The 12,244-nt window shown below is 34.5% G+C and overlaps 1 protein-coding gene across 1 annotated transcript in view; it reads left to right on the top strand.

Moving 5' to 3' along the window:
• Positions 1-2,625: 2,625 nt before the first annotated feature.
• The window catches only part of commd6 (COMM domain containing 6), an 82,156-nt gene continuing 72,537 nt past the window's right edge, over positions 2,626-12,244 (top strand). Inside the window, exon 1 of the mRNA XM_056260666.1 lies at positions 2,626-2,636. The gene's annotated coding sequence lies outside the window, so the exon portion shown is untranslated. The remainder of the gene's footprint in view (positions 2,637-12,244) is intronic.

The following is a 12,244-nucleotide window of genomic DNA, read 5'->3' as shown; positions in this document are numbered from 1 at the left end:
TACAAAACAGATATTCATACATAAATAGGTTGGTAAATTAACATTATTTCAGATAATGAAATACGGTTTATTACTGTAAATTTTAAGTTAAGTCTGTAAAACCAATAACGTCTCTACCATATTTTTGACGGTAAAGTTCTGGCAACCACAGCTGCCGGTATTTTACCGTAAAAATGGCATTTTATTTTTTACAGTGCAGCTTTTGCAAGAATTGTTTTAAATGTTTATCTATTACATTTAGAACAAATTCCCAACCCTAAATATGACTAATAATAATAATAGTGATGTTTGCCTTTACATGCAACATTAATAAAGAGAATAAAGGATGGATGGAGGAGGGTTAAAGTAGAGGAGAAGGTAACAAGGAAAACAGGCTGATTGCCATTTGGATGCTGATCTTCAAAATATATTTTCATCCCACCATTAGACCAATGCAGAAAACAATGTTATCAGAGGATGTGACAAACTAACGGCAGGAGAAACACTATCTTTCTCTCAATCCCCCCCCCCCCCCCTCTCTCTTGCTCTCTCTCTCGCTCTCTCTCTCTACACGTCTTTTCTCAATCTTCATCTCATTCTCTCTCTGTCATTCTGTCTTTCATCAAATGTGTTCAAAGTCTTGGCACCTTTATACCATGCCTCAGTTTCACAGAAATAATACAATACAAAGAAAAAAAAAGATTAAAATTCACAAATTAATTTCAGTAATTTACCATGCCACACTTTCTATCAGGTAAAACCCTGTATACTTAATTGGCTTGTAAATGAAAGTGTATATTGTTAGAATGAATTAGACTGCATTGGCTGTTCATTTGACATTTACGCATGTGGCAGACGCTTTTATCCAATGTGACTTACAGTGCATTCTGGGTAATTAAACACTGTGTCTGTTTGTTTGCTCCCTAGGCATCGAACTCATGACCTTGTCGTTGTTAGTAACAGTCTTTAGTTGTTGAGAATCTGATAAAATTAGCTGAACTGATTATGAAATTAGCAGCATCGATGTCTCAGGGTGACTCCTTTTCCTGTGTTTGTCTGAGTGGTCGTGTCCAACCACTGAAATCCATGTTTCAGCTCCAGTGCAGAAAAACAGAACATCTACCCGTCCAGCATCCTTCTTTCTCTTAGAATAACGTCTGTCAGTCTCCTTCTTTCCTGGGCCAGTTTTGAAAGTGTTGATTGCCGTGTTTCTGTAGGGGTGGAGTGTGCTTTTAAAGACGCTTTGTACATCCCTGCTTGTTTTGCCTTATGGCAGCATAGCATATTACAGCATATTCAGAATAGTGTGATGGTGATGAAAACTGTCAAAAAAAAAAAACTGAAATGATTGGAAATTGTTCTAAAATTATTTGATGCATGTCTTGATTTGGAAATTTTGTACACCTAATTCCACAGTAGTTGCACAGTTTTCAGTTATTTGAGACAAATAATATAGAATACACTATATAGAATTTGTTACATTTTCAACTTTCTTTAGTGTGTAATGTTGCTGTTTGAGCATGAAAAAGGTCTGCAAAGTTACAAAGCACAAAGTCAAAGGATTCCCCCTGAAATGCCTCCATGGAAGTCTTTAGTTTTCTCCCGGGAACATACGTCACAATTCCCAAGGCATATGCAAAAAAAAAAAGAAAAGAAAAAAGGGAAGAGGCCTGGTTGAGTTGCGTTAGTAAGTTGAAACTTACAGTTATGGTAGGGGCGTGACATTTCCAAAACATGCTTGAAGCAATTGACCAATCACAACACACTGGTCCAGCTGGCCAATCAGAGTACATTGAGCTTTTCGGAAGGATAGGGCCTAATAGAGACAGGAACCAAACAAAGCGTTACCGACAGACTGGGAAGAGAGGTGCTGCAATAATGTAAAATAAATAAAAAATGTCAAATATGTGAAAATTAATGTGTGTTTTTTTTTTACATTCAAGCTTGAAACCCTCTAATAGACCGCAAAAACAAAATCAATATTTTTAAAAGGGCAAAATAATTCCTTTTTAATAGCAAATATTATGTTTGGATATTACATGTAACTTAAAGGGATAGTTCACCCTGAAAGGAAAACTCTCGTCATCATTTACTCACCTCCATGTCGTTCTAAATCTGTATCACTTTCTTTCTTGTTCCCAAGAATGTAATGAACCAATCAATATTGGAGAAATTCTAGATTTGGAGAATTCTATTGTATGCACAAAAACAATCTTAAAATATTTTCTGTATAGAAGAAGAAACATACAGGTTTGGAAAGACATGACGGTGAGTAAATAATGACAGAATATAATATTTTCACTATCCCTTTTACAGTAACAAAAACATATGGACAAATCCAAAAGGAAAGAGTGATTGTTAACTAAATTATTATAAGGGTACATAAGTTATGTCAAGAAATGAAATGGACAGACACATAAAACAGAAGCATTAGATGCATATCGAACATACTTTGTTCTTCCGAAAAAGAATAAATCAGCATATTTGTGAATTATAACAACTTTATACCGGTTAGTACACACCCAAATACTGCTCTCATTACATTTGTCTCAGTCACCCTGTTTGTAGAAAAAGTGATTGGTGGGTGCTGGCGAGTGGAACAAAGCACTATCTACGTCATATTAATAATGCTCACAGAAACTCTCCAGACAACAGTATGATATGTTCAACAGTTATAACAATGAGGATTTGCTTAGTGACGTACAAGCAACAGAGTCCAGAATCTTAATTTAGACTCAAATTCTGACCTAATAGTTCATACTAAAACAAATCATCATGTATTTCTGACCATGTCAGCATCAATGTTATATACTCTGTGATACTAAAATATTTCCTTTATCATTTCCACTTGATTGGAAATGATGCTCAAAGCGTGGTGAGCGTGGTGCTCAAAACTATTTTATAGGTTTGGGGAAAAATGGCCACCTTAATTTTAAACAAAAATGAAACATGTTCAGACAGAATTTTGAAAAAAAGAGAGAGCCAAGGATGCCTTCAATGCCCTATGTTTAAATCCCAGAGCCACTTGTCATATCTTGACTTTTATATTTTTTGACTAAGTTAGAAAAAATGTATCCCGTTTTTATGCATGCGAAGAGATGGGGAAACAAACTGAATAACTAACAGATTCACTGAGGGCTTTTCTGTGATGTGTTGTGTTAGATGAGCCCAAATAAGAAATGATAGGGACATTCAATATTAAAACAGATAGCTGATGGGAATTAGTAAACTATGGTTACCTTGGTAGAAGCACATGATTTAAGTAAGCGGTTCTTAAAACAGGGGTCAAAGTTTCTTTTAGGGCTCAAAATTTCCATTTTCTTACATTCGATTTCTCTTTGGCTCTAAATGAGCAAGTGCACTATGACACAATGTCATTAACAGCCCTTAGTAACCTCTGGTGTCCCTTACACCAAATTAGCATCATGTCGCTTTGTGCCCATTTCACTATATATATATAGGTTACATATGTATGTACAGACAAACACACATGGACCCAGCAGCAAGGAGTACTCAAATCTACAGTATTCCCACCACACACACACACACAAACACACACAGACCCTTGAGCAAGGAGGAATGAAACCTAAAAGATTGCCATTATATAAAGCTGACATATATCTTCCGGCTCTCAGCCGATGAGCAGAATAAGCAATGAAAGAGATGTGATGAGAGAGAGGGCTTACAGCTCAGGCTTCTGTTTAAATTAGTCTCTGTGAAGTTGGTTGAATTTCTTACAGTTGCTTCCTCACTGGAATACAGTAGTCGACTGTATGAAGGACAGGAAGAAGGACACCTAACAAAGAAGAAAAAAGGGATCATGTGATCAGGTACAATATTTTAATATCCTATAAACACTGGTACAACCATTTTTGCTACACTGATGCATCATATTGTTCAGCTAAAAAGGAATATTTAGGGAAAATACCGTAAAAAACTACTTGATTTCACATTTTGGGTGATTGCCAGGGCAGTGAGTCTATGAGTTTTGTCTCAAGAATTAGTTTTAGCTTTAGCTAGCTATAATTTTGCCAACCTATTGGAAAAATGTGCCTACATTTTTGCAAAACTCCAAAAACATATATGTATACCTATACATATAATTCACTGCAGTTTCCAGCTGAAATGAGCACTATTAGCCGTAAAACACCAACAACTTTATTATTTTTTACTCAAATTATGATTACAGGGGCAGATGTTTAATTAAAAAATGCTTATTGTTCAAAACACTTTTACCATATGCATGATTTGTAAATTGACAGTTGATGCACATAACCAGCTCCATATGCATGGCTTTAGTAAACTTGCAGGATATAGCTCACCTTGTACAGCACTGCATTTGCAATGCAAAGAGCTTGGGTATGAGTGACCTGTGAAACACGAGCCAAAATAAAAGAGCTCAAAGACTTGTACAAGCAAGCTAAAATAGAGCATTAACCTTTTAGCCCCACTCAACGGACATTTCATTTCTGAACTGCCGCAATACTTAATGCATAATAAAATGTTGCCAGATTCTCGTTCAAATGTTTTCGATAGTTTGAATAATTGGTCACACTTTAGTTTAGGTTCCAATTCTCACTATTAACTAACTATTAACTTTGACTTTTGCCTCAATAAACTAGTTACTAGGCTACTTATTAATAGTTCGCAAGGTAGTTGTTAAGTTGTTAAGGTATCGGGTTGTAGATTATGATCATACAGAATAAGGCATTCATATGTGCTTTATAAGTACTAATAAACAGCCAATATCCCAGTAATATGCATGCTATTAAGCAACTAGTTAATAGTGAGAATTCATAAACTAAAGTGTTACCATTTTTTCATGCTTTTACAGCCAATCACTGGACATTTTACTTTGAAAGGGTTGCAAAACATGCAAGAAGCAATGTAATATCATTTTACAGAAATGCCAGCATAGGAATGGTTTTCCAATGAGCCTGGGTTGTATCTTGTGCAATTATTTTGGTTTAGAAAAAGTATTTGCATCTATCATGCTGTGATTCATTTACAAATAACCATGTGAATGGATGATTTTAGTGCATCCAATAGATCATTTGCATTTATCTTGCAAAATAGTCGTTACTTAGCCTACCTACCCTCACGGCAATTTATATAGTGCAAAATAAATTATCAAAATATTAAAGCTGCTTTTCCACGGTGATCATTGGCTGTCACATTCAGTTGAAATTTTCCTTGGTTTATTAAAAAATAATTTTCATCAAATCACATCAGGATTTAAACCAGTGTGCCTTTGCATGCTAAACAAATCTGCACTATTTTATCGTACGATTATATAAATATATACATAATGCTGTTAAAATTGAGGTCATGTGTGTACGTATGGAAGTGCATGTATGGTGAAGACATGTTTGTGTGGTTATCGCATGAAAAGGTTTATTGATCAGGGTAGGGGTAAAACTTCAACAATCACATATAGTGACAAGCACAACGCATCATAGCACAAGTGACCAGCCTGAGAAGAACAACCATTGTGTTCTATTCCAATCACACTTCCTCTCTTTACACGGTGGTATTCTTATACACCAAGTGCATTCTGTTGGGGGGGCAACTAGAGAGGGAGGGAAGGAGGAAGAGAGGGGGAGGAGGAAAAGGAAGAGTGTGCGTGTGGGGGGGATTGAAACACTCCCTGAGATGGCCCAGTATTCTCAGTGTCCCACACTTGTGTTTTATTCCCACAGTGGGACAGGCACGAGGGGGCCTGTGCTATATTTGAATAGTCTTGCTAGAGTGTTTTCTATAGAGATACACTGCCATTTTTCTCCATCACTCAGTATTTCCCCACTGTCATACAGCCATCAGAGCTGAGCTACGTCTACAGGACCCCGGGCCACAGAATTAGAGCCCACGTTCATCTGAAGAGGACCAGACCACAGCACACTCAACCTAAGACAATCTCACAAGTCAGCAGTCAGACAGGTAATTCAGTTTTATACATAACATTAATTGTTTAAGAGATCTATGGGTCAAAAATAAGATTTTATTGTTTTATTTGTGAAATGATTTTGAGGTACTGTGCAGAATGCTGTATTTTTTTTTTTTAAACAATAGATTATTGGATTTTATTATCTTTTTAATATTGAAATATATATATTTTTCAAATTATTTATAAGAAATATTAAAATACCACTGACTTTATTAATGTACTAATTAAATATTAAGTTATGTATAAATCTTTTTTTTTGTTTAATTTTTTTACAAATTTTAAATTGTATTTTTTACAAGATTTTGCTTGTAGACTTTGCTACATTAATTTTTTACATGGTCATAAATAATTCTTAAGAGTTTCAAATTAAGTACTCAATAATTACATTTGCACATTATGACATCATTGTTGCTTGAGATGAGAATCTGCAGCCATTCTAATGGAACGATAATTTCTGATTAGCACTTATCCAACAGATGCTTTCGTCATCATAAAGGATTGAGATTTTGATTGTACTTTAGCGACTAACTAACTGTCTGTCTAGTCTATTTTAAGTAGAAATGTGAATTAAAGTCAATTCACACTGCACCGACAGACGGCCAGAGACACTTCGTCGGGTTTTGTCGGATCAGTGAGTCACCCTGTCGAGTTCAGTAGGCGTCTGTCAGAGCTTGTTTTCATCGATTGAACATTCTGAATCAGATTTATAATGTCTGACAAGTGACGTGCTGTAATCTGGTGACTGTCGGCTCAGTGTGAATTGGTCACCTGACGTGATTAATGTCTAAGCAGTTTTACTTATATAATTAGATACAGTGGTCCATATTACCCTACACAGAATGTCATTTAATAAAGTATCAATTCAAAAGTATAAAAGTTGCAACTGCAATTCAATTATTTTTGAACTTTTTGCAGACCCAACTCTACATTTGTGAGCCATGTTTTTGTGTTAAACTTGTTGAACGCATTTTTTTATGCACTGCTTAAGTGTCCAAAAACATATTAAGGGTCACTGTATGTTAAACATATTATATCTCTCATATCCCACTCACATATTTACAAAGTGCAAAAGACAACATGTCAAGTGGTGCCTGGCTTTAATAATAAGACATTGGCTGATCAATACAGTTGCTTTGACAGTGAAGAGAAAAACAAAACTGCCATGTAAGGAAACACATCACCCAGTTAGCAGCCTGACAAGCAGAGAAGGATTGTCTTCATGGTCCACATGAGGAATCCCACTGGATGGCAGGTGAAGTGTTGATATGTGCGGGTGTCAGTGTGTGTATAATGGGGGTTCTGCAGTGGGCAGAGTCGGGCGAGGGGGATTCACTTCATATGGCTAAACTCAGCATCTCATCCTTGAACTCTCCATTGATTAAAGCGGCCTGTGTCAGTCCGGGAATGTCTGGCTTAAACAGTTGTTCTATCCTTTGTTTTTAAAAGCACACGTTTAGCATTGGTATGCAAGTTCAAGTCCAGCAACACAAGTGCATGCACAGGTTTAGACTTCAATTGGAAGTGATGTTTGCTTTCTCCATAAGAAACTGATTCAATTTCCTTCACAAAATTCTTCTTTCACTGTATTTTCCTCTGTACTTCTGTGCAAGTGCCATTGCCCTTTTAATTTCACACTCCACACATGTAAACTGCAGGTTAACATTCTATTTACATATTTATGTAATGTCTCCATTCGACATTTTAACTGCTTTCCTCAGACACTGGAACTAAACAGCGTGAAATATGTATCTGTGACTCTACAACGTGAATATTTTATTAGTTAGCAAGTACAGAGGCAACTTAACTTATGATTGGCTCTTTGTAACATCCATCCAAGCACTACCTTGATTCATGTTGTATACATTTGACACTGCAAATTTTATACCCCATGGTGTTTAATAGTTTTCGTATAAATGGATGTTCATGACATTCAAGCATTAAGTTTTATTGATTGTACTGAGATAATATACGTAAGTATGCCCAGTTTACATACACCTGTCCTCTACTCACATAACTTTAAATTCCCCTCAGATAATCTGTAAGATTTAGCATTTTTGTTTTTAAAAAAATAAGATAAAAAAAGATATATTGTATATATTGTATGTGTGAATATATATATATATATATATATATATATATATATATATATATATTATAGTACTGTGCTAACTGTGCTAAAGAAGCTTCATAACAGATGTTTACATAATTTCTCAAGACAAAATAGTAAATAATTTTACTAGACAATAATATTGTCAATATCGTGAAATGTTATTACAATTTAAAGTAACTGTTCTATTTTCTATTTTAATATATTTTAAAATGTAATTTATTCCAAAGCTGTGGTGACAAAGCTGAATTTTCAGCAGTCATTACAGTCTTCAGTGTCACATGATCCTTCAGAAATCATTCTAATATTCTGATTTGGTGCTCAAGAAATATTTATGATTATTATTGTCAAATGTTAAAACAGTTGTGCTGCTTTTTTCAGGATCTTTTGATGAACAGAAAGATCAAAAGAACAGCATTTATTTGAAGTAGAAATCTTATGTAATATTATAAATGTTTTTTACTGTACTTTTTAAAAATCAATTTAATGTTTCCTTGCTGAATAAAACTTTGAATTTTTCAAAAACAAAACAACAACAACAAAATGTACAGACCCCAAACTTTTAAACGGTACATTTCTGTGGCAATAACTGCATTTATTCATTCATAAAAGCAATTTTTATGATCCCTCTTATTAAAAAAAAAAAAAAGATACACATCATGCAAATTTATAATCAGATCTATATAAACCACAGTGTTTGTCTTTGTGTCTTGCCTAGTTTACAACTCTGGTTATATTGGGATAAAGATGTGACTATAGTCTGTGGTGTCATGCTGATTCTGGTAGTCCCTGACATCAGGTTAAGGGGAAAGGGCTTGAATAAATATTTATTCAGAGTTGAGGGGTCGGTCTCATGCGTGGGCATTGTAGAGCCTCTTATGGTGTGAGTATCCGTGTGCCCGCAGCGACATGATCACTGTGAGAAAAACCAGCATGCCATCACTTGCCAACAGTGCCTGGCACCTTTGTGAAGTGCTACTAGAATGTTTCAAAGGTGTCGTGGCAATGTTCCCAGCTTGTTAAACTGATGCAAATGGAAGCACGAGGCTGCATGTTATTCTAAGTTTATTTTTGTTATTGAATGTTTGACATTGCCTTAGAGTCATAAAGAACAGCAAAAGAATCCTTGAGGGTTAAGGGAAGCTCTGATGATTCCTAACAAACAATTTAAAAGAAGCTCAGGAAGACTTTTGAAAAGCTTCTCGGATCCTGATTCATTAGCATTTCCAAATCAAATAGTTTAAAAAGGCCAAATGGATGTTTAATGCAAGTCATCTAATGTTTATACATAGCCTATATACAGTATATACATTTGGAAACACTATTTTTAATTTTAATGTTTTTGAAAGAAGTATCTTATGCTCACCAAGCCTTTATTTATTTGATCAAAAATACATAAAAACAGTAATATTGTGAAATATTGTTACAATTTAACATTCTATTTTCTGTACTTCAACATATAATTTATTTCTGTGATGCAAAGCTGAATTTTCAGCATACTCCAGTCTTCAGTGTCACATGATCTTTCAGAAATCACTGTAATATGCTGATTTATTATCAATGTTGGAAACAGTTGTGCTGCTTAATATTTTTTTATATAACCTGTGATACCTTTTTTCACGATTTTTTGATGAATAAGAAGTTTTAAAAAAAGAAAAAAAATATTTTGTAACCAAATCCACAACCGTTCAAAAGTTTGGGGTCAGTAATTTTTTTTTTTCTTTTTTTGAAAGAAATTAATACTTTCATACAGCAACAATGTGTTAGATTTAAAAAATAGTAATTTATAGATATATACAATAGATTTATATTGTTAGAAAAGATTTCTATTTTGAATAAATGAATCCTGAAAAAAAGTATTCAGGTTCCAAAATATATTATGCAGCAACTGTTTCTAACATTGATAATAACTGAGTATCAAATCAGCATATTAGAATGATTTCGGAAGGATCATATGACACTGAAGACTGGAGTAATGATGCTGAAAATTCAGCTTTGCAATAAATAATATTTTAAAGTATATTAAAGTAGAAAACCATTATTTTAAATTGTAATAATATTTCACAATGTTACAGTTTCTTCTTTATTTTTGATCAAATAAGAGACTTCTTTCAAAAACATTAAAAATAGTAATGTTTCCAGACTTTTGACCGGTACTGTATATATATATATATATGACCTTTGTGGTCAGTGACCAATGTCAAGTCTTTCCTTTTACAAATAAAAAATCATATGAGAGCAGGTGAAAGTTCTTCCTGTCTGTCATTCATCTCACAAACTCATGTGTGTGTGTGGACTGAAGTCCATTGTTTGCTACCTTCAAGAAATACAGCAGTCTTTGACCTCTCATAATACCTCATGATAAGAGCTTTTGGGGTTTTACGATTTTGTGCATTAACCAGATGAAAAATAATCAGCACAAATGAACTCTTATCTTGTGTCGTTCTTGCTCTCTTTGGGAAAGTAAACACCCTTGCACTTGGAGACCCTAAGAGACTTGTTTCCTTTAAAGTAGCAAGTCTAAAGGAAATCATATTGTTTGAAATTGCTTCCTAAGAGAAGAAGAAAAGGAAGATGGAAAAAAAGGAAAATGTAGAGACAGAAGGAGAGAGAGCACACACTGGCAACAGAGATCGCCCAGTCAGTGTGAATCAGATGGATATTTCCGTCCTCCTGTTTTTTTCTTCAGTTTTTTTTTTATGTCTAAGATTCCGTTCCCACCGATGCCATTCCGAAAGGATTTCGCCAACACAACATAGCACACGGGTTTGCTGAGTTCACGTCACTGAATGACAGTCATTTCCAAAGCATCTGATGTGAAAAGACTTTAGATTAGATTTTAAAACAAACTAATAAATGCAAAAACTGCATGCATCCACGACACCGAACATCATGGACAAAAATGCATTTCTTTATGAACTAGATTGCACATTTGTCAAATGTCCGTGTATAAAAGAAACTCAATCTGTAAAACAGACTAGTGCTTTATAGAAGAGGGTAAGATTATTCATAATAATAATAATAATAAAGCCCATTTTATACATTATACATTTTATTAGTGCCCTCTTTATTGTTTCTGGATTAACTTTCACTAAACATTAATGGGAGATCAGACATTTGTACTATTTTACATCTGCTAAAAAAGTAGGAGGGCCTCCATTCAAACTGTCAGTCCATATTTGTCCAGGAGATCAGGACCGGTATAGGGTTTGGTACAGGATGGGTGTGAGAGGGCAGTCAGATACTAATCCACACACACATAAACTTTAAAGGTAACTCTCTAGTGTGGCTGCAGATAGTGCTTCATAAAACATTTGAGGTTTAATGGGTATTCGAGTGACAACATCCTGTAAATAGCATTAAACTGAAACCCCTCTCAGAGGAACCCTTAACTGGCGCTAAAGAAACAACTAAAACAGGCATGTGGAGAACCTGAGAAAAGATCAATGTGTGTGTCACAGCAAAAGACACAATACACACTTGTTGCATTGCTTTAACAACTTTTAAGCTGTTAGAATTTCATTTAGGATTAACAAAATCAATTTAGAGACATACATGATGCTTTACGGAATGACTGGAATTTAAGAGTGATTTATTTAAGGGCGGATTGACGCGGCTGGACTGGAGTGGCATTTACGGAAATGAGGCAGCGCTCACTGATGTTATTTTGGGAAACAGAGCACTGGACAGTGTTAATGTTAATGTCTAAGATTAATATACTGCCTGATACCCGAATTCACATTTGACACCTTTGAGAGGAACAGGGAAGAAACTTTTGAAGGAGTTCACTCTTTACTAGTATTTACTTCATTTAAATAATATTGAATATACAGTATAAAAAGCATATCTTGAAAGTGTTTGTTTTTGCTTTCAAAATATCTAAAATAAATATTCTTTTTTATTAAAAACTGATGGAACGACTTAGTTTAAGAGGAAATAAATGGTAAAATAAGTTGTTTTGATAATTTTTTTTGGCCTTTTTTGGTCATAATAACATGGTGGCTTTTTTTTTACCAAATACTTTTCACTCAACAGTTACTGAAAAAAGTGATTCATTTACCTTCATAAACTGCAAATGATAAATATTTTTTCTTAAAATGTAAAGTTAGGCCCGTTCACACCAAAAAACATAATGATAACTATATTAGCGTTCACACCAGCGGAGGATATCGTTCCGTTTATTTTAGGCGTGCACTGCATGCAGTTTTGTCATC

This window comes from Rhinichthys klamathensis, unplaced genomic scaffold (assembly GCF_029890125.1).
Source record: "Rhinichthys klamathensis goyatoka isolate OS25496 unplaced genomic scaffold, OSU_Roscu_1.1 h1tg000177l_1, whole genome shotgun sequence".
Lineage (NCBI taxonomy): Eukaryota > Metazoa > Chordata > Actinopteri > Cypriniformes > Leuciscidae > Rhinichthys > Rhinichthys klamathensis.
Note: the sequence above shows the minus strand (reverse complement) of the source record. Positions and strands in the feature narration are given on the sequence as shown.